The sequence below is a fragment of the Doryrhamphus excisus genome, linkage group LG21, assembly GCF_037039965.1.
Source record: "Doryrhamphus excisus strain RoL-2023G ecotype Guam linkage group LG21, RoL_Dexc_Guam_v1.1, whole genome shotgun sequence".
NCBI lineage: Eukaryota > Metazoa > Chordata > Actinopteri > Syngnathiformes > Syngnathidae > Doryrhamphus > Doryrhamphus excisus.
Window position 1 is genome coordinate 5,448,936 of NC_136377.1, and position 24,477 is coordinate 5,473,412.

General features: G+C 43.0%; 1 long non-coding RNA gene across 1 annotated transcript; it reads right to left on the reverse strand.

Annotated features, from left to right (window-relative positions):
- Window positions 1–1,141: 1,141 nt before the first annotated feature.
- Window positions 1,142–21,706, reverse strand: LOC131137842 (uncharacterized). Its single transcript, XR_009131986.2, has 4 exons — window positions 21,148–21,706; window positions 15,067–15,177; window positions 10,515–10,740; window positions 1,142–1,199 (listed from the first exon to the last, which is right to left on the reverse strand). It is a non-coding gene; the product is annotated as an uncharacterized LOC131137842 (long non-coding RNA).
- Between the last annotated feature and the right edge of the window lie 2,771 nt (window positions 21,707–24,477).

Genomic DNA, 24,477 nt, shown 5'->3' on the forward strand with positions numbered 1-24,477 from the left:
GAGTCACGGTAGTGCAGGAAATAGATGAACGAAATGGAATGGCGAAGAAGAAGTGGAGGTTACGCCGCACCTGGCAAGGGGTCAGCGAAGCACTCTGCACGCATAACCAGGTTAATGGGGAGGCGGACGGGCGCTTCGATGGCCCTGATGGGAAAAAGGAGGGAGGGGGTGGGTTGTTTTTGAGTAAAGCTTTAGAGGAAAGTAAAAGTGGGGGAAGAAGGAGAGGGCCAAATGGGATGATGAATTTTTTTTTGTCCGCCTTCCTATTTCCTTCTACCTCAACCCACCACCACCACCACCACCACCTCCTTGCCTGTTTTAATCTGACTAAATAGGATAACCTGCTCTTCATAAAAAATGGATGCCACTTCATTCGGCGGGACCCACCGGCTGCGCCCCCGTGGGCTTCAAGCCGACGAAGCACGGGGGCCGAAAATCACTGGCCGTAATTAATTACTCCTTGCTCGCCCGGCCGCCCGCATGGACGCCGCCCACATCCACCAGCACCTCATCGCCTTGCATCTTCACCCGTTCGAGTTCCCATCACCGAGACAAATTTAGGAGAAAGAGTAAAGAGATTCGAAGGTCTAAGCAGAATACAAGAATGAAATTGGAGGATGTGCGTATGTCTGCTTGCTCGGCACTGTCAGTAGCTTTTTAGCCAATCACGTGGGAGAGTTTGTCAAGCAGGAGATTGCAGTCTGAAAAATTAATGCAGCACCCCCGCTTATACGCCCCCCCCCTCTTTCCCTCACCACCACCAAACCTCCTCGCAAGACAGAGAGAGCCAGCTCCTGGAAGGGACACTCGCCCGTCAATATTTCATGAGGCAGGCCCAGACACGGGCAGGCGCTGCTGGGCCGCCCACCCTCCCCTGCCCCCTTTAACGGTACACGCATCAGCCAGCCCCCTTCAATGTAGCCAACTGTGGTGAAGGTAAGGGTATGATGATGGTGAGGTACGGGTGATAAGGTATCTGGGGCCTTCTGAAAAACTGAAGAGGAGGTGAGCTAAAGTTGCGTAGAGAACTCAAGGCGTTTCAAAAAGATGAGAGGTTAAGGGGTTGGGAATGAAAGGCAGGTAGGTTCTAAGTCATCAGAACCCCTCCGAGGTGTGGACCGCTGCTGCAGAAGAGTCAGTAAGTCAGGCATTCAGGGAGACGAGAAGCCGGCCGCTCTGAGCGAGTTTAGCCGCTTACACTGCAAAAAAAAAACCCCAAAAAAACCTCATACCTGCAGATTTATTTATTACTTTATTTATTTAGAATTTATGTTCTTCATAACCATGGTGGTCTCAATGGACTGTGGTGTTCAGTCCTCTCCATTAGCATGTAATGGGCCCATCAAACAATTTATTGATGGAGATTAGTTTACGATTGGATTGTCTATCATTCCAAGGAAGTTTATTATACTATTTCATTTTTAGAAACAAACAATCTGTTGACATACAAGGACGTAATATTTATGCATATCTGGTCTGCAACATTTGTCTTTTCTGAAAGTCAACAAGATTTTGAAAGTGACTTGTTTCAGACTCTTATATTGGTTCAATACCTATGGACAATTTGGAGTCACCGGAGAAAACCACCACATGCACGGCGCCAACATGCAAACTCCACACAGAGATGCCCGAGGGTGGAATCGAACTCAGGCCTGCGCACGAACCCCTCAACTACCGTGCAGCCTTGGTTCAAGATGTCAAATAAATAAATAAATAAATAGATTGTCTCCAAATTTTGTAAACACATAGTAGGTCGGGAGTTGAACTGCTGATCTTGTTTTGGTGGCAATTGTCTGTAATCTTCAAGTGGAGCAAACATCCATCCATGCCTTTTCTACACTATCCTCATTAGGGTTGCGGGGGGTTGCCAATTAACCAAACATGCATGTTTTTGGAATGTGGGAGGAAACTGGAGTAACCAACACATGCATGGCACCAACATGCAAACTATACACAGAGAAGCCCGAGGGTGGAATCAAACTCGGGTCCCCCAGCTGTGAGGCCTGCGTGCGAACCACCCCCATACCGTGCAGCCTTGGTTCAATATGTCAAACACAATTTTAATAGAGTGTCTCCAAAGTTGGTAGACATATCGTAGGTCGGGAGGGAGTTGAACTGCTGATCTAGTTTTGGTGGAAATTGTCTGTAATCTTCAAGTGGAGCAAACGTCCATCCATGCATTTTCTACACTATCATTAGGGTTGCAGGGGGTCACCAATTAACCTAAAATGCATGTTTTTGGAATGTGGGAGGAAACTGGATTACCTGGAGAAAACCAGGTGTTTATAAAGTGACCTGGAGGTTTGTGTGAGTGGATAAAAACACTCTTTGGGTTGAATCTCTACGAGAGTGTGTGTGTGTTTGAATTGAGGGACATGAGGGAGAGCCCCCCCGAAAGCCCTTTCGAGTCGTGGTCTCCTAACCTCTGACCTCCCCGAGAGCCCTTGGTGTGTCCTTACACCTTAATAATTGATGTGAAGAAGAGGGAACAACTATCTCACCTGCACACACACACGCCTCGTGACAGGCTCACACACACTTATTGATTTTGTTAACTGAGTTGATGTGGACACACAAGGCGGGTAAACACCTATTTTCACGCCTTTGGCTGTCTCCATTCAATAAAGCGGTGCAATATCATGCGAAGGAAATATAAAAATGTAGCATAAATATGCTGTAAGTTACTGGACATTTTGTAAGATATGTTTTCATAACTGTGTGATCTAGTGGTTAGCGCGCAGACCTCACAGCTAGGAGACCAGGGTTCAATTCCACCCTCGGCTATCTCTGTGTGGAGTTTGCATGTTCTCTCCGTGCATGCGTGGGTTTTCTCCGGGTACTCCGGTTTCCTCCCACATTCCAAAAACATGCTAGGTTAATTAGCGACTCCAAATTGTCCATAGGTATGAATGTGAGTGTGAATGGTTGTTTGTCTATATGTGCCCTGTGATTGGCTGGCGACCAGTCCAGGGTGTACCCCGCCTCTCGCCCGAAGACAGCTGGGATAGGCTCCAGCACCCCCGCGACCCTCGTGAGGAAAAAGCGGTAGAAAATGAATGAATGTTTTCATAACTGGGCGGCACGGTGGTCGAGTGGTTAGCGCGCAGACATCACAGCTAGGGGACCAGGGTTCAATTCCACCCTCGGCCATCTCTGTGTGGACTTTGCATGTTCTCCCCGTGCATGCGTGCGTTTTCTCCGGGTACTCCGGTTTCCTCCCACATTCCAAAAACATGCTAGGTTAATTAGCGACTCCAAATTGTCCATAGGTATGAATGTGAGTGTGAATGGTTGTTTGTCTATATGTGCCCTGTGATTGGCTGGCGACCAGTCCAGGGTGTACCCCGCCTCTCACCCGAAGACAGCTGGGATAGGCTCCAGCACCCCCCACGACCCTCGTGAGGAAAAAGCGGTAGAAAATGAATGAATAAATTAATGAATGTTTTCATAACATTCATCAATAGAAATAGCATTTTTATACTCTTATATTCTTCATTCAGGTTGCTAGCAAATGTTAGCATATTGCATCTCGAATGTGTTTAATTAGTAAATAAAAGATACTTTTAAGCCTATTAAACACGAATGTCCATATTTATCAACACGGCTGCTACTTCATCTGATCTTTGCCCCCCCCAAGCCCCCCTTCTTCCTCGCTTCCCCAGGTGTCCTCTCCTGTGGTCTTTGCCATCTTTTGTCCACTAAGTACCACTTTACAATATTGATGAGGCCTGGAAGTCCAAACAGCAGCGGGACACACAGTCGGTCTTAGGGGGCGAGGGGGATTCTTACATAGTTAGCATGTTAGCTAAAGAGTTTATCCATGTCAAGTGCGTCAAGCTCAAGGTGCGTTTGTTTTGAAGGAGGACAATGTTAAAAGAGGCTTTTAGCACATGAACTTTGACCGTTACCGTTGTCTTTTACAAGGTTGCCTTTCACGTGTGACTCCACTAGGTGGTGTTTTTTTTTTTTTCTTCCCCTCTCGTGGTTCAAAGTTTTGGCTCAGGTGTTCAAGATGAAACGAGAAGACACACTTTTTATGACAGATGGAGTGTGAAATTGAAATGTTCCCGGTCTGGCTTTGACCTTGTCTCGATGTTGCACCGCTCTCTGTGAGCTTGCGTTGCCCTGACAGGAATGAAATATAAATTAGAAAAATCCTGGTTATACAAATAGCACATGCGAACAACATCCATGAACGATTATTTAGTATGTTATTTCCGAATTATTATTTCTATAGCCTTTAATTATGCAAGGCGTTTTGCTGGCATGTCAGGAATATGCATCCCAAAAGTTAGCTTAAGGCTCTCACATCGGGCTTTTTACCGTTGTTCAATTATCGCTCCCCCCTTCGCTATACTGCAGTTTTAAGTTAATTAATAAATCATCGCTCTTCCATGGTCGACTATAGTTTATTATTAGCCAAAACATATTAAAATACAAGCAATATATAGTAGTCTGGTGACTAGGTGGCAGTAATGATTACATTACATTATCTTAACACTGCCATGTCAGTCATGGCACGTCTGACTTGATAGAGTGAAAACCAGTTCTCCCATTCTGTGTGGAAGTGGTAAGTATTATGCCTTCTTAAGCAGTGTAAGAGTTGCACAATGTGGTATAAACAATGAAAAATAGGAATGGAAAGGTGACTATGCGTTGTTATTTCATGTCAGCCAAAGTCAACTGGGATAGGCTCCAGCATAACCCTGCGACCCTAATGAGGAAAATCAGTATAGAAAATGAATGGATGCAAAAACATCTACCTGAATTTCCTTAAGGTCGCTACTCCAACAAGTTTTTCCTGCCGGAATGACAACCGCTTGCCTCCTTCATGAAGTATTTAGGACACGAGTGCAGCCTGTGAGGTCACATGGTGACAACACATAGAGTGGATGATGTTATCAGCGTGCAGTGTCAGCATCTATTTCCATTCGTCTGCATGCATGAGTAACTTTTTTTATATATATATACTACTATAGGTGTGAAATGTGTTCTTATAATACTTTAGAACAATAAAGTTAAGCACACGCCAATGACAGAAAAATCACATAAATCTGAAAATAGTCGCCATCTTTACGATTAATATTCATTTGGGTCCCAAGCCCTGACCCAGACAAGCACCAGCTCAATTAAGACCCTCAGAGCTGGCATTTACCGGGTTTTTACTCACCAAAATAAACGTTTTAAATTTATCATGGCCCGCTACCACCTCCCCAACAGGCGTCTCTAATCGTATGCTTGGGGGAGTTCCTTCAGACGGATGGGAAATGTATCAAATATTTACTGTCGGGTGCTAGCTAGCAGTGACACACACACGGCATGAATTTAACATGGCCGCCGTCGAGACAAAAGGCAGGGGCCCCGCCAGGAGCCAGAGCTTCCTGGAGTGCACGCGGGCTGATCCGGGCTCGGCCCGGGCATGGCTTTAAAAGAGACGAATGGGCAGTGTGTGATCTGTGCCGGGCCTCAAGGCTGCGCCGGTGAGTCGCATGCGAGCTTGTGGTGTCTCTTGGCACGCATGCTTTTATTTCCTGTGTGTGCGCCCTGAGTCTGCATGTGTGTGTGTGTGTGTGTTTTGCCTTAAATTACAGGCGCTGTTTGTTGAGTGGTCCAGTGGAGCGCACAGTGACAGATGATGTAAATTATTAATTGCTTTCCTGTAGCTGAGTGTGGTGGGCCTTGTCCTCCTTCTCTCTATTCTGTCTTTCTCCCTCGCTTACCCTCTTTGTCTCGCTCCTTACCCTTTCTTGTTTTTTTGTTTCAGTGCCCACCATCATCCGTATGTGTTTGGTAAAGTCTTTATGGTCATCAAACTCAACATGTTCTGCTAAACAAGGTCATGCAGTACGATTGGGTACACCTTTTGTTTGGTTTTGTACTCTCAAAAACTTGGAAAACCCTGATTTTCAGTACCTCTTTGTTGATATTGAAAGTACTACGGTATGGTTCGGATTTGTAGAAAGTACCTACAGTAGCTATCGTCCACTGATTGTTCGACCAAAGGACTGACTCTTCTACAAAGATCCAGCGGATCAAGTGGAAAACTTCTGGATCATTTGTGCATCTCACACAGAACCCAGCAGATATTTAAAGATACTACTCCGTGGTATCAGCACAACTGGCGTTGCTGTCAAACAGGCCCGGGTTCCATCTGAGAGACTACAGTTACTGCAATACCCTGCTTTTTGCGGACTACTGTTGTGTCTCTGATACAGCAATTTATCAGGATCTCTGTGCGAAAGAGTTGTGAAAGTCTGATAGCTTCACAGTATGACTGCCTGAAAAGTGGCATCATAAAAGCAAAAACAGAGACTCAACATCTAAGATTGGATAGAAAGAACTGGACTATTCTCAGTCCGTGATCATGGGAGATGTCCGAGGCGAGACACGGATAACTGAAATATTCATGACATTTTTGCGGTGAGGTAATTTATTTTTTTTCCAGGTGCCGCATGCCGTCAGCAGGTATGTTGTCACCTACCCCTTCCAATCATACACATGACCATGCAGCGTTTCAAAGGGGACGGTAAGTGGGTGCGTGCGAGCCAGCGCAGGGGCCATTTGCAGCTGGGTGGGGGGGGGAAAATGGACATGCCGTGGCACTCAAGAGGGTGGCTCCCGCTTTTCCGTGTGCAGCGAGCGTAATCGGCTCGGAGTTGGCAGCTGAGGCCCGTAGAAGTGTTGTTTTTCATGCATAGAGAGATGAGATCTAGCACGGCTAAACACTAATAGTGAAAAAAAAAAAAAACTTTGGATGGAGACTGAACCAGACGGAACCATCTCCGCAAGAGTTCAACTAAAGTGTGACTCTTTGGGGCAAGTCAAAGTCTATATATGGCAGTGTTTCCTATGCATGCATTTATTTGTGGTGGCCTGTCATCACTCATGAATGTAGCTTGTCATTACGGCTCTGTACAATACGTGGCAGGAGGAACCTGGTCTACCAAAAAATAAGACAGAGCAGGAGGAATCAGTGTTGATGATTCTTCCAAAGGATTTGCAATTTACAACAAAATTCTCATGTCAACAGAAACGTCCAAATCTAGACCAAATATAGTGAAAAGTTGACAATGAAACAATAAGTGAAAGCAACCCTCACTGTCATACCCGTTTGAGCGCACACACACACACAGCAAATAATGTCGAGAATAGAGACAGAGTGTCCATTGATTCCTGGATGAACATCGATCACATGCACAATTAATTGTTCTTTCAGGCGTAGCGATCATCATCCAACTTCAAGCAGACGATCAATACCGAGGGACGAGGAGGCCAGAACCTTTGTTGAGACATGCTAACTGTACACTGCACGTCTATTCTTGTAACCATAGACGATGTGCACTCATAGTCAATGGGAAATATCACTATCACTTCGCCTTATTAACGGTAAACATAATTTTCCAGTCTTTTTTCATTGTTTTTGTGTATGCGTGTCATCGTCCCGCACGGCTACACTGTGTCGTATCGATCAGTTAGCGCTGTGTTGTCTGTATTCCGGCTAAATGGAAAATTAAAGCTAGCTGTCACACAATTCTGCACTGCAACGCCATCAATAATTCAGCCTCCTCCTCCACACACAAACGCAGGCGCACACATCATAGAAGCAACGAGATGAAGAAGAAAAAGAAGTTTGACAATAACACACACAAACAAGTAAAGGAAATAGTTGCAGTGACATATTTACAAATACCTCATTTCCCCCGCAAATGAATGGACGAAACGTATGAAAATATAATCACCTAAAGGCTATAGGAGCTCATGACTCCAGCAAGTAGACAGGCCTGTAATGAGCAACAAATACTATAACTTTGTATGCATTTATTTGCATTAGTGCAACAGCATGGAAGTCAAGACAAAGCCAATGAACATCAGCACCTTATATGAGACATTTACTTACTATTTTGACTGTATAGTGACTTTATACCTGTGAGAATCAGACTAATTGTGCCTATTATTCTTTACAACACATTGCTTGACTGCACTGCGCAGGCTAGGGGATCACTGCAGGGATACAAAAGATGGCTGCTGCTTAAACATAGCATGCTTGCCAGCTAACTAGTTAGCCAAAAATGCATCTATTCTAAACATAAAGATGATTTTAAATAGAGTTGGGAAGAATGACAAAGTAAAAAGCCAACAACTTACCACTTCCACACGGAATGGGAGGAGACATGCCATGGCTGACTTCATGCAGGCAAAGGTGAAGGTAATCTAATCGAATGTCGTGTCATTCATTCATTCATTCATTTTCTACCGCTTTTCCTCACGAGGGTCGCGGGGGTGCTGGAGCCTATCCCAGCTATCTTCGGGCGTATCTTCGGGTACACCCTGGACTGGTCACCAGCCAATCACAGGGCACATATAGACAAACAACCATTCACACTCACACCTATGGACAATTTGGAGTTGCCAATTAACCTAGCATGTTTTTGGAATGTGGGAGGAAACCGGAGTACCCGGAGAAAACCCACACAAGCACGGGGAGAACATACAAACTCCACACAGAGATGGCCGAGGGTGGAATTAGGGTGTCGCTTTTTTTTTAATATGTAACTATACATTATAACATACATTTTTCAAAATAACTATTCATGCTGACTTTACTTCTATTTCATGTCCTTTAAACAACAAAATACTCCATCTCTACCCCCCTGAAGTTTGCCCCCGACTACCCCACCCTCAGTGCCCCTCTGTCAGGCTTCCAGATTCGGAGGCGCAACTCCATCTGATCAATAATGAATGCTGCTGTCTCCTACACTGCTGCTTGTGGGCCTCGGTACATTAGGTAATGCAGGGGCTACATTTAACTTGATGGGCTTGTTAATGCGTCCCGCTGGGGGTACGTGCCCACCCCTACTGAAGACTGTCCCTTTGTGCAAGACACACACGCATGCACATGCAACAACAGGAAGTGAAGGCACCAAGTGCTGATGGATGATGATGACACCTCTGGATGGCACGCAGTGGGTCAAATGTGGGCAATAAGCGGGGTGAAAGGTCATTTGGAAGACATGCTGGACAGTCATTCCAAGTCCATATTGTACGTATGTAGGGCCACACTGAAAAAAAAAAATAGTCTGAGACATAACTTTAGTCTCAGAAATGTATGACTTTATTCTCGTGGGGATAAAATTATGACTTTTTCACCCTGAAAATTTTTTTGGGGGGAAAAAAACACAACTTTAGTCTAATAAATTTCCGACTTTTCTTGTAAGTTGTCTGCATAAATACACAATTTTTCAGAAAATACAAATTTAATCTAGTAAGATTGTTTTTTTTTTTCATAACATTGCAGCTTTTTTTTTCTATTTATCGTTCTTTTCAGCGTGGCCCTGACATTCCTTCGTATTTTACAACATTCATTACAGCAGTAGACCAACAGGATGATCAAGATGATTAGAATTCTTCCTTTAAAAGCAGTGAAGATCTTCATTAGAGCAGCTTGACTACACGTCCATTAACAAGAACTCCTTGTGCCCCAGGGCGCCCCCGTGACTTCTTCTGCCAAGGGGCTGCTATGTCTAAATGTCAGAAACATCAGCCAATGGAAATGTATTGGCCTGTTTTCATTGTATCTTCATTGCCAGTAATGTTGCACCAAAAGCTCTCTGGGATTCGCATTAATGCAAAAAAGAGATATTCCCTAAAAACATATGTAAAGGTGATGCAATATGCATGCGCTTGTTAGGATGCATCATGTCTGCGAGGGCTGTGTAGAAAATACTCTGTTAGGATAAACCGATTGCTTATGTTTGATCAGTGTGCATGTGAAACGGACAAAGTGAAGTGAGAGAGCATTCGTTGCAATTTGTCAGAGCCGCTCATCACTGGCAGACAAGTCCGGAAAATGGATTTTGGTGGGCAGTTTGTCATCTTATATTGGCTTTAACTTTCGTTTTCATATCTCAAAGCAGAGCTATGAGCTGAGGGGAACAAACCAAAATGGTTTCCTATTGCTGCTGTGCTTTCAGGACACTGTTCCACGTGCATTCATTTATTTGTGGTGGCCTGCAACCATTCATTCATTTTCTACCGCTTATCCTCACGAGGGTCGCGGGGGTGCTGGAGCCTATCCCAGCTTTCTTAAGGCGAGAGGCGGGGTACACCCTGGACTGGTCGCCAGCCAATCACAGGGCACATATAGACAAACAACCATTCACACTCACATTCATACCTATGGACAATTTGGAGTCGCTAATTAACCTAGCATGTTTTTGGAATGTGGGAGGAAACCGGAGTACCCGGAGAAAACCCACGCATGCACAGGAAGAACATGCAAACTCCACTCAGAGATGGCCGAGGGGGGAATTGAACGCAGGTCTCTAAGCTGTGAGGCCTGCTAACCACTCAATCACCGTGCAACCGCCTGCCACCATTAAATGTACATTTTTGTCATTAACGTGGACCAACTTTGGAATTGGAAATTTATATTGGAATTTTATAAAATGATACTGAAACGCTTTTTCCACAACAAAATCTCATCATGTGCAACAGCTCTTCATCCTGCTCCTCACCTCCATGTCACTTGTCACTCTTCTCTATTCCAGAAGCCCCCGGCTGGCCCATCTGAGCCCGGCGTTGCCCCCGAGATGAAACCCCTGATTGGTCCTCTGTGGGAATTTTAAAAGGCCATCAATTAGGCATCGGTGGAAGGGGGCCTGTTCCTTCCCCACTCTGCATGCGGGGCTCGACTGGGGGGGGGGGGGTCCTGATCCCGCGCTTGCTGGACTCACCTCATCGCTTCATATGCAAAAGAGAGGCACAGGAGAAGAGAGACAATGAGGGAGGAGAACGAGAAGAAATGAGGACGAGGTGGACTTGCTGAATATATCTGCATGTGTGAGACGACACGGGAAACCAAAGCAGTGACACAGTGGACCTGCAGAACTACACCTACCATGTCCATATTATATATCTAATATAGGCACAATTTTCCATATTGAAAACAATGTCTCTTAGAAACTGTGCCATGTGACACTCTCAATTGCATTATAACTACATTATAATTCTAATTCATGTAATGTAAATATAGAAGGGATGTTTACAGTATTCACCTAAACAAGTACACGTCTATCCACACTGTATCATAGTCATAGCCTGTTATGGTTTGTACATATATCTGACCATTTACAGCTCTATTCTATTTCTTCATTTATTTACTAATAAGGCATTTATAAATTTGCACTTCTGGTTGGATGCTAACTGCATTTTGTTGCCCTGTACCAGTGACAGGAGCAATAACAATAAAGTTGAATCTAATCTAATCTAATCTAATACAATTTGAGCATGATTGGTTAAAAAACATGGCCACCATCAAGCAAAACATCTTTGCAGGAAGAGGAACTTAGTGACCATTTCCCATAAGACCATTTCTGTAATCATTATAAAACATCGAGCTTTCACCACAACCCAAAATGGCCACCAAAAATATAATTAATGTTCCCACAAGTGTATTCCAAGAACAACACACCTGAACGTCCCCATTTTTTGCCCCTCCCTCTTGCATTTTTAGACTTCCATCTCCATCTTTCACTCCGGCTGCATTTTCTATCCCTCCCTCCCTCCTCCCCTCACTCCATTGCTCTTTCACCCTCTCCACACTTGTCGTCTCGATTATGCAGATGACTGTTTGCAGCAGGGCCCTAAAAAGCAGATTAGGGCCAGGGAGCCTCTTGATTGTGACATGGCTATTCCACAGAGGCCAGCAGGGAGGGGTTTTGAGAGGTGTGTGCATTAGCATCATCACCCATTGGACCCCGCCCCTTTGTGTTTTGTTTTTTTTTTTCTTTTCTACTTACCTGCAAGAGCGCAAGATGGCAAGCCACTTAGTGCTCAAGCCCATATGTGGCTGTCTGTCTCCATGTGCGTTAAGAGACCTGGGACGGGTCTTAATGGGGGGGAACTTTGGACACTGTACCAGACGAGAGTGGTGGCACTCCCGTCTGTTATGGGACACACACGCCCACTCACACATATACGTATATATATATACACACACACACACACACATACGTATCTCCAGTATATGCACCTCCAGTATATACAGAATCCACCGCTTGCAACATTAAACAGAAGCCACTTAAGGCAGACTTAATATACAGAAAGTGGGCTCGACCAGGCTGCTACTAATATACGTTAAGTTTAATTCATGTGCACACAACAGATAAGATATTATTTACATCAGAATTCAGTTCTATTTCCGACCAATACAACACAAAACACAGAACCAAAGTGACCAATCTTGCCAATGCCTGTAATGTCTATATGCAATATGACTAACAGATAAATAAATGTCTGTCTTTTAAACGCTTCAACAAACAGCCTCATATCCGAGTGTCTGTCCAAGGGACCATCTGGGATGAAGTGTGTTTTCCATCCCCTGTCGCTGGTGTTTTTCAATCTCCCCCTGCCAGCGTCATCGCTCTGGCCTACTTTCAAGCATCGCCACTCTCTCCACTTGACAGCATGTTTAAAGAAAATGAATATTTCAGTTGGCAAAGAAACCAAGGATTCCATCAGACGGGTTTGTCTGAGTAGAGAGAGGGGGAGACAAGGCGGGCTTGGCAAAATGTATGAAAAGTATTTTGTATCGGTAAATCCCGTCTTCAATATAATGATATATTATCACGGATTGTCACGAGGGAGGGGGATGAAATTTGGTATGCATTTTATGTATGGCTAAAGGGCTAAATTTGGAGTCTGGAGACTCATAACATTGACTAAAAAGTTGAGAACAGATGAAAATTGGACCAAAAGTTGAAATGTAACTTGTAATCATCATCTGAAAGATGAATTTGGATTGTTAGGGATGGATTTTTTTTTACTCTGAGCTGCAGAAAGGCCTTAGCTGCAACAGAAAGATAACACACCAAAATTAAGATAAAATAAGATATGCCTTCATTCGCCACTCAGTGGGGAAATTTTGCAATTTGCAAAAAAATTCAGCATAACTGAATTTCCGTATAGTAGGATTTAATATTAATAAATGGAATATTTTCATAGTTAAAGCATAGAAACCTTGTTTATGATTTTCTAAATACACATTTTAAGAAAAATTAAATAGGAAATAACACAATATGTTTACTTTTACACTATTATTTTTTGTTTACGTCACATTGCGCTGGCTACGGGATCACTGCAGGGATAAAAAGTATAGCAAGCAACTGAGCTAACTATTTAGCCTCTCCAATTTGTGTATTCTAAACTTAAGAAAGTATTTCAAATGGAGTCGGGAAGAAGAAGCCACAAACTTACCACTTCCACACTAAATGAGAGAAGAAGTATGCACTAAGAAATGGATGGATGACTGGGATGACTCGAGGGCAAAGTGATTCAAATCTGGAAGCAGAATCTTGAACCAAAATTTGAATTTGGTATTGATTACATTTTGTGTTTTTTGATTAAAATTAGTGTATGACTCAATAACTTTTGACTGTTGATCTTGATCATTTTTTCAGAAAAACTCAAAATTTTGGGGGATTAAATTTGATGTATAGCTTTGACAAAATGACAAACTTTTGATCATGATTCTTATAAAGATATATTTTTGATTATGGGTTTCAAAAAGTTATGTGTGCATGTAAACAGCTAACATCGCTATGCGCCCTACTGAGTGCCCCCTTCTAGTTTGACAAGTGCATAATTCTCCCAACGAGGCTGTTTCAATCTCTATGTCCTTCAGTTAGTGGATAATGTGTTAATGAAGGTTAAGGCGACCAGGAGCGCGGTTGGCCCCATGGACCGGTACCTTGACCCTAATTAAACCCTATTAACCCTTAGCCATCCATGCAACTTGCGTCTCTTTGCAGGTTTTCCCCTCCGTTAGCAGGTTACGTCAAACCTTTGTCAGCATTGCAATGTGCCAGGAATAAAAAATGTCTATACCTACGTATATCTACATGGTATTCTTATTTAATTAACTACTGTCGAGGTGAAGAGGCAAGGAGGAGAATCTTAAATTCTGAGTGAAAAGAAAAAAAAATAGGTATATAAGTGGTGCGGGTCGAGCAGGGTCGTAGTCCCTGCTAATTTGCTGACACGGGGGCGTCAGGTTGGGATGGCTTCATCATAAGATTGTTTCTTCAAGGAGCTGCGAGGCGGGGGACAAAAGTAACCCTGCCCCGCGATTCCTGTAGCCAATTAGTTGGTATCAATAATTGAGAAGCATTGTCTGTGCAAAGGGGGCACGGTAGAAGATTGAGTTTCCCCCCCCCACCTCCAACAAGTCGGGATTGTTATGACAAGCAGAGCCTACATAATGATATTAGCGATTAATAATTCACCTAGCCTAGCCTCCGTCGCTGCAGGTGACGGGGTGGTGAGGCCACTCTCGCGCAGACCGCCATCCATCAGCCCAGCCAATTATCACAGGTCAAGAATTGAAATTGGAAAGTGTTCTGGGTATTGATTAGAAGGTTGAACGTCTTGGGTGTATCATTTCAGCAAGTCATGTACAGTACCTCATCGAGATCATCCTGTAAGGGAACATCTGCCCGTCATTTAAAAACTAGGGGCCTGATTAAGCTGGGATATCTTGGTTATCCTGGCTCAACTTATCCGTGACCTGTTTTCACTAAAGTGTGGTATGCTGCAAGACGCCTTGCTTATTCCGCTCAACAAGAGAAAAAGCTTTTTTGCCTTTGATATCAAAGAGATCGTGACAGTATGAATATGTGATAAAATGACATTGAATGCACATTTTTGCCAACATTTTGGCTTTTAAAAGGCTGTGGTCTTAAACGTTTGATCAGCTGATGAACAGTCAATTTCACTTTAATGCTATTTTTTTTTTGCATTTTGAAGAACATGTTTAAGATTGAACTGAGCAAAATGTCAATTTTTGCAATTTTTCAACTGGGTGTGTATATATTATTATACATTTCAGTAAGTGTGTTTTTGTCTTGCAGAATGTAGGTTGCTTGCACATCAACAACATCTGGTGCTGTCGAAGGGGGCAGCACTAAAGATGCTGAGTGGCACAATGTGCGTGTGTGTGTGTGTGTGTGTGTGTGTATGCGTGTGGAAGACAGATGTGTCAAGCAGACACACACACACACACACACATACCTCATGTCTGTCTTGGTCTCTTGGTGTCCCAGCAGGCTTTGAGTGGACCTCGTGGTCTGCTGCTGGGTCTGGTCTTGAGGGCCCAGTGGAGCAGCTGCACCTCCAGGCCTCCTGTCACAGAAGCAGATGTTGGAGATTGACAAGGTCCCGCATCTCCCCAAGGTTCCTTTCTTTGCTTTTCTTTGTTGTTTTTTTTTTTTGCAAACATATCTAAAAATATGACGAGATGTGTCCCCTCGCCGATTAGCTAACTAGTTAATTGGATAAGTAAGTACCAAGGTGCACCTACCGAGTCACACAAAATAACGAACCACACTTATTAAGCGGCGACAACATGCAGCCAGACCATCAACTTCACAGGATTCTTTTGCAACATTAAACACTTTTGCACTTTTTTATTCACTTTATGGCTAATCGGGAGCGGCATCTCGCCCCGAAAGCATAACACTTAATAATACATCGCAACATCAGAGCAGGGGAATTGTATTCTTCTGGAGAGGATGAGGATGAATAACTTCGACTGAGGCGGCACTCAGATCATCTGATTGACATTTTAACCCCCACCGTCTTGAAACACTGAGGGGGTAATCAATAAATTAGCGACGTCCGCTGTCAGATCTGTGCGTTGTAATCGCCGGGGTGTGCATTATTTATCTGTGGCAAGTAGACAAACGGTGGCTGGATTACTGAGCGAAAGTCCCACTGATTTTTTGGGATTGACGTATTGCTAAAAAACTGTTAACTTGCATTGTAAATGCTGAAATTCAAGATTCAGTTACTGTGCAAATGAGAAGAAATGATGGGAAATGATGTCTTAAAAGTAGAATCCATGCCAAGGTTGTTTCATAGGATGGATCTGACCCCATGTTCAGTCTCTGCCGTGATATTTCGGCCTTGCAAAGTGATGCAAAAAGAGCCTTAAAGAGCCCTTTGGGTATAAAGTATAAATAATGGAACCTGAAGAAAGAAACCGTATTCTCTCACCTCAACAAACTTGCATAACAATAATCCGATGATCTCACATCACCCCTTTCTTAATCCCTCCCTGTTTTTGCGCAACGTCATGTTTGAGCATACATATTTGTTTTTACGTCGGAGGAAGCTATGCCAAGCCATTAAAAAAGAATAAGTGCTTATGACATATTCAAAGAGGGCATGTCTGGAGTATAAAGTCAAGGGGGGAAGCTATGATTCATTAATGGAGCCATGAATAGATAACTCACTGTTGTAAGATATCATATTCACTATTGAATTCACGGCGACTCCACTTCAAATAATCACCACTATGGTGTTCCTAACTGTGTGTAAAAGGATTTATGCTGTGTCCTTAAACAATTCATAAGCGGTACTGGGTTATGTTACAGTCATCTAGTATTTCTTGTTCACTTTAAATAATGAAAACATATTAACAAATATGATACAAACGTTGAGATTCATTGACCAAATCGGGATAGTTCACAAAGTTTGAAGTGAAGTTAACAGGATTTATACTCTTGGAGTGATATGATATTGAAGAAGAATTCTAAAGTGGCCGTTTCTCGACCTGACGGTTGCCCATGTCAAAGTACCCTTGGGCAAGATACTCAACCCCCAGTTGGTCCTGATGCTGCATCATCAGCAGTTGAATGAGGTAACCGGTAGAAAGGTAGAAAAAGCCCATATGCTTGTGTGTATACTGTACATGCACTTACACATTTATACACAGTACATAGCGGCCGTCTCACAAAGTACAAGAAGTGCAGCCATTAGTCTTGCAGCCTCATATAGTGGTTCTCAGCTGTGACCCAAATTGCAGACATTTTTCAACTCCATTTCCTCACAAAACAATCGTATATTTAACGAAAAGAATGAATGACGATTTCAGGAACAATATGTTTTTATCCATATACTCAAAATGTGTCTTAAAGTTTTTCGGTACATGGTATACCTGAGGAGTTGAATATGGGTTTGGACCTGGAAAAAAGAAAATCAAGCCAGTCCGGTTGCGTCATTCAACTCTTTCGATACACAAAAAGTACAATTCAACTTTTGTTGTGTTTAACAATCAGTAGTAGATCATGAGTCGGATACGCAATGTATATGATGTAAGAAAACTTGGACTATAACAGACGTTCTCTGTCCAGCTTGCTTTGCTTTTGAGAGAGAAGTGAAGAAGGGTGCCTGCCAAAAGCGCTGCTTTTTTAACATATTCACTTGAATTTGAACTCACTGTGTTTTGTCTGAGATCCAAGCAAGCTAGTCATCGCCAGGAAACTGAAGTCCCATATAGTCTAGTGGTTAGGAATCCTGGTTTTTACCCCGGTGGCCGGCGTTCAGCGAGTCCCTATAGATGCCATATGTCGACAGAGGGCCGAAGCACTGCAGGTTTTCTTTCCAACCAGTTTCTCCAGCAGGTAATTTAATTGACGAGCTCCTTCCCTCAAACCAAAGGTGGCTTAATCATTAAAATCACCTGCTTTAGTGACTGGCTGGAAAGAAAACTTGTACCGTCTCGGCCCTCCATGGCATGACTTTGACACCCCTGCTATAGATGGACAACTGCATATGGTCTATTGGTTTGTATTGATGGCTTTCACCCAGGTAGCCAATGTTCAACTCCTGGGATGAGAACACTTATGTTCAGGTCTTTGGACGCCGACGGGACGGTGATGTCCTCGTTTCCAGAAAGTAGTTTTGGCTAGTCCGCACGGAAACAACAAGGCAGTGTTGCCAGATTTTCCCACTCCGGAAGCCCTTAGCAAAAAATACCGTTTCAGGACACCCAGAACACTGTGACAATCAGTGATGGCAATTACTAAAGCCTTTTTTTTTTAGTAATGTTTAATCTAACCAAGTACTCTTACTGTCAGCATAATGCCGTTACCATTTTCGACACCTTTACTGCACGTTACTGAAGCCGCCTAAAAAATATAACGCAGTGAGAGTGTGAGAGAGTTGCAGAGTGACAAGGAAGGGGGTGAGATAACCACACAAGCAATGAGGATTGGCTAAGGTTTAGTAAGATTGCGTCTTCAGCCAATCAGAGAACTTGGGTGGGCGGGTGTTTAGAGCACATGCAAAGTGCCGGGTAGTAGATACAGCATAGCGTACAGCAGGGGCGAGTAATGCAGTAGTTACTTTTACTGGTAACTAATTACTTTATTAAAATAACGTGCCCAACACTGGTTACCAAGTGGATGAAGGGCTTCCTTTCGCCAGTAAATGCACACTAAAATATGAAAACTACAGTAGGACTTTGTTTAAAAGGGGAAACTACGCCTAGGAAATGAATCTTTTATGGTCATAGTGAATGTAATTTGGAAGCTCTTTTAAATACATGATCTCTTCAAATCGCTTTCATAAAAACCAAGCAGGCTTGTTATAATAACAGCAGTGCTACACACACGTTGTTCCGGTCTGGGAAGTTGCATAAGCTTTGTTATGAAATCAGCATAGGGAGCCGACTTCAAGCTCATCTCACTGATACAAAGAGCTCATAATGCCAAGACAACCGAAGCCCTTTATACTTGTATGTTGCATGTTGTAGTTGTTACTGTTATTATTGTTCCATTGGACCCCTACAATATCGGCCCCTCCAGGGGGTGCCAAAAAATCTTCACTACTGTGTATTTTATTCACATACTTTTTTTTGTAGCCGTATGTAAATCGCCAACAGAGCGGGGTCTCGCCAAGGGCGCCATTTTGTGTAGGGCTGGCTCTGCCATTAGGTTTTTGACTTCACTGTTCCCTTTTAGTCTGCTTTTCTGTTATACAGTCAACAGCTGCATGTGGACTCTCTGCAGCACGGCGGCCCGGTCTAATTGCTGCGTGGACTCTCTCCTCACCAGGCCTGCTTGGAAAAAAAAAATGTTTGTAGCCGGCTGTTGGGCTTTTATCTATATTTTAAGCCACACACAAGGTGTAGAGTCGGCCTGGAGCTTGTTACAAGGGCCCACCGCTGCATAATTCATGAGAAGGAGCCGTTTGCTGCAGCGGGCTAAATAAAAGATCTGCCAGAGGTGGATTGCAGGACAGAGGAGCCCACTGTACTCTACCTGTTCTGCCACCTGTGTGGAAATGCAACTTGGGATGTGTGGCCTCGGCAGGTCAATACCTGGCGTGAAAACGACACACACACACACTAGCCGCGAGGGTTTGCAGCTCCCCCTTGCGCTGCGGTTGCGTGACAGAGGCTGACATGGCCCCTGGAGCTCCTGTTATGTCATAACGGATGCGGAGACAAGCCACCGAGGTACCAGGATGAGATGTCATCATGCTGTTTCTCCGTTCACATCTTTACCTCAGAAAGGAGCATTATGTAAGACACTTTTTTTACACTCTTGTTGTAGAGAAACATGCTTGGTCTACAGACTATGGTAGTTAATGAGATTAATCATAATAATAGGGGGAGGAACATTCTTAGAGTTTTATATCGCAGTGTTGCAGCTGTAATTTAACATGACCACAAATAAAACTAATTTCCAAGCTATCACAGTGTTTCCATTATGGAAACTATAGAAACCACAGCCCATTGGTCATAAAAGGAAACACCGACAATCAATGGAGTTGAACAGGGGTCAATTTAATTGAAGGGTAGCAAGAGAATTGAGCACCAGTTAGAAAGAGACTCACTAACAAACAATGAAGTCTTCTACATCAATTTTATCTGAGAGAAACCTGATTGCAAAGAGTAAAGAGAACGAGACATGGAGGAGAACGAGGGTCTCCAGTAATTAACTACATTACATTTACTTTTTAATGTATATTTTATCCAAGAGGAGACTAAGGGCTGAAGGAAGTCAGAATGAGACACACATGGGTATGATGGAGCCTATCCCAGCTGACTTGTGGGTGAGAGGCGGGGTACATCCTGGACTGGTCGCCAACCATTCACACTTGCATTCATATCGATGGACAATTTAGAGTCTCCAATTAACCTAACATGGATGTTTTTGGAATGTGGGAGGAAAGCGGAGTACCCGGAGAAGACCCACACACAGGGAGAACATGCAAACTTCACACAGAGATGCCCAAATGGACATTTGAACCCAGATCTTGCCATCTAATGACTGTGTGGCCAACATGCTCACGACTACGCCACCGTTTGGCCCTTGTCAAGATGTTCCTATCATTTTTATTTTTGTGACAATGAGAAAGTCTTTTTTATGAAATATTGAATTAAGCAGCAATCATCAGTGTAGCTTTGTAGATAATCTCATGTTATGTGTTCAGATTTAAAAAAAATGTCTTTACATCAGGTTAGAATTTGTCCAACTATTATAGTACCTTCTTCCATTGCTGTGTGAATGGTAGCTGTGGGATTAAGCGGGGAAGGAAGCACGCCATGCACGTGCGTCAAAGTCGGCCTGAGACGAGCCCTGCCGTGGCGTATGCAGGTGGGGGTGAGAGATGTCTGAGCCTTTGGAGGTTGATCTCCCCCTAAAAGCTTCGGTTCAGGCTCAAATGATTGCCAGCGTGCGAGGAACAAGGGCTCCGCTCAGGGGCGAGCCACCCAGGAGAGGGCCGTCGCCTCGGGGTGATTTTCAGAAGAAAGAAGCATGGTGGGAGATGTAATAGTAGGTTGGAGAACAAGGAGGAAAGATCGGGTGAAGTTGATTTTGACTCCCTCCAGTTCATCTCTCTTGTCTCCTCGGCCCTCCAATCATCCTTTCATGCTTTACGCCTCACTCCTCTACACGCGTGGCTCCTCTTCTTTTTTTCTATCCATCAATGCTCCCATGCCTAAGTCTTTTTTTTTGGACAAGGCCATGTGACGAGGTTGGTGTTAATATGGTAACAAAGCTCTTTAGGCAGACAGATCACTCCTTGGACTGGTGAAGGCTTCTCACCCACCTCCAGGCATCGTTTTCATTCAACCCCTCTATCTATGCATTAATGATTGAACAAGCTCTACAGGCCAGCCAAGTTTTATTGGTATGGAGAGTTTTTTTCTGTTTTTGCAAAGCTTGAATCCCGTCTTGCAGCTGTGGTTCCCAACCCCACCACAGAGGTGGGCAGACCTTATAGTAATCCAATGCTACTGTCATGTACCGATGGATCAAACTTAGAAAAAGCAAAAACATAAAATGAATGCTGACTCACCATCACTGTTAGTTTGGATGGAGGTTGTTTTTTTCCAGAGAGAAGATGACAATAGTCTGGTTTGATGTCCGTAACAACAGGCCACAATCTTGTCTGGTCAGCCCTGAAAATCCAGTTTTACACAAGTAAATGTATGATCATGGCAACAATGTCCTCAATGGTATTGTGGAAAGTTCTGGATATTTGGAACATCAAACTATATTTTAAGAATCTGCCCTGCCTTCAGTTGAAGTTTGCTTTCTTGTTGACCCCATAATCTTCATTGGCCTGGGAAGTTTTTACAGCAAAATAAGTAAAATAAATTGATGACATAATATTATCAAATAAAAGAAAGCACATTCTTTCCGGAAAAACGCACTTTCATTCAATTTGACATAGTTATTCAGGTTATTTATTTATTCACCGGTAATACCCACCATCGTCCACAGGTGGCGCGCTTATCGTTGGATGATAAAGATTCAGAAAAGAGAATATTACTGCTATTTCTGTTGAGTTTGTACTTTATCAACAGCGTTTAAAATATTAATGTGATTAAACAAAAGACTGATTTTTGCTTGAAAGTCACACATAGGTAGTCACAAATGTTCGGGTATTCATCTTCCTATGTGGCTAACTTGCTAGCAAAGATGGTGCACAAAAATGCGGAAATAGACTCACCTTTCAAAAATTAGAACGTTTGTTTCGCTTTATGGTGATGTGCGAGAACTATTTTAGTAATGTGCAGCCAAGCATGAACGTTATAAAAGCCAGAATTAACCGTAAAATAATGTTAATGTTGATTAGCGGCGACCGCTAACGCGATTACTTCCGGGTTTACATTTCCGGTTTAGACAGGTGGGGGTCGTGGCAGTAATTAAGAGTTTTTTTCACCTTGCTTATAACTGGGTAAATTATGTTATTTCTTTAATTTAATTGCAGAAACAGAAGAGGATGCATTTGTTAGACATGCATGGCAGATGTTAGGACTCTCCATCAAGATTTGTGTGTTTTTTTTAAACCATACTCAGATTTCTCTAGGAACCTCTGTATTTTCCCCTCCTTTCTTATTGCTATCCTATATTTTAACTTTCATACAGCAAAATAGGAATATGATGATATGTAGGTGATGATAGTTGTCAATGGTGACAGTATCCATGCTTGAGCACAGCAATGAATAGTACAATGGTACAGTTTATTGACAATGTGCAGTTGGACCTTTGTAACCGATCCCTTATTTTCAAATACACATATTGTCAGGTGTACACTAAGTGACACATTTAAACCCTTAAACGAACTTAAACCTCTAAAACATTTATATAATTTCTTAAAACGGTGTGTGCAAGCCCCGGCAAACTTTTACTCAAAAGATCCAACCAAGAAAAGCATTCACTGACGCACTTAGCGCAGCGGAACCACACCCTCTTTCTTCCCCTCTTAGTGATATAAAGCCCACGGGCCACGGCACGCTCTGATTGATATGCGTGCTGACACGTCGAATGGAGGGAAGCGGCGGGGCGCTGCCCGTGGCAACCAGGAGAAACATGCTAATAGCGAGGTGCATTAGTGCACTCACACACGGCCCCGCTAATCGGAGAGGACATCCGGCCTCGCTCCGACTCTTGCACCGAGAGAGCTTCCTCCATCAGCAGTGCCGTGCACTCGCTTCAACCATTTTAAGACCTCCACAACGCATATATTTTGCGTCACTTTTCATTGTGATGTGGAGAAAAAAAAAACACATGCAAACAGGACTACTGTATGTTACGGTATGATCACTGGCTCAATTTAAAATTCAACAGTGATCCATGACCTGTTTTCAAACACTTCTCATATACGCTAGAAAATAACTGTAGGAATTAAAATGCAGATTCAAAAATGTACGCTCAGCAAATCTGCACTCATTAAAAACAGGCTACTGGAACATCCCTGTGCTTCTCCTGCACTTCTAAATCCCCTTAGTCCTGCGTCGGATTGCAAGTTTGAAGGAATCAATTTTCACCACTCAATGCTTACATTTCATCCCCCCTCTTTCTTCCTCTTGGCTGAAATAGCAAATATATTACTGGATTAATTCTACAAAGAATATGAGAAGAAGCTGAGATGTTCACATTAAAGCGGTTTCATTCCTCCCTCTCCTCCCATAGTGTTTACTGTAACTTAACCAGGTAAACATAGTCAACAAATGAATATTCGATAGAAATTTGGCCCGCCGTAGAGTGTAATTCTTTCGTGTTGATGATGCAACCTAACCAAAACCAGTGAGAAGCTGCAAGACATCATCAATGTAACCACTGAAGTGAATGTGAGCGAATGAGACGTGCATGCAAATTTTGAATATGTAAAAAAAAAAAAAAAATCATGATTTGATGACGAAGCCTCCATTTCACATACATAGGCGAAATCTTTATGATCATGCTAATTTGTAAAGCTCCTCAATCAAATGATGAGAAATATATATATTTTAATATTGGAAGAAGGCATCAAATCCTTGGACACCGTGAGTTTAATGATCAGGAATTAAAGAATCGTCATTCCATTTGATTTCATCGGTCAACCACAGGGATATTATTAAGAGCTATCAAAGAGCTCCAGTTGAAACCGTTTCACGGACATGAACCTTCCTGCTTGCCACTCAGTCACGCTTGGGGGAATTAAAAAAAAAAACAGAATTTCATCAAAGAAATTAGTGTGTATATTATGAACACCAAGCCATTAAAGTTTAATGATAAGTTACATTGGCCTCAACAGGTCCAAATCTCATGTTGCTGGCCGAAAATCATCCATCGCAATAAACCGCAGGTGGAACAAATACGGACGTCGGACTTTATTCGGAATCAAAAACAGTTTTTAACTTGGTTTGATTGAAATGCCTGGGTGCTCATTAAGCTCATCGCTGCGTTAATGTCATCAGAGCTCATCAATCCATTATTTATGACTCGGAAGGAATACAAAGGAGTAAGGATCTTCATGCTCCGCGTCAATTTAAGCCTGCTGTGCAAACCTCTCTTCATCTGCTCACGCCTCTCAAAACAAGACCCAAATTTGAAAAGTTAATTAGTTAACGCAAATGCTGTTTTTCATGTTTTACTATAGATCTTGTAATACAAAAAATAAACATTTTTGGATAAGCACTTATTACTGCAGCCTTTTAGTCATAGTTGAAGTTCTTACTGGGGAGATACTTTTTTTGCAATGATAAATCGCTCCACTTCAAACATTAAAACGGATGTTGTGTGTTGAAATACAATACCGAAGAATCTTGACTCGGTTTGCTCAAGTGTTCCAGCAAAAGCAAAAAATATACACTACCGCTCAAAAGTTTGGAAATGTTTTTGGGCCAGTCTGAGATAT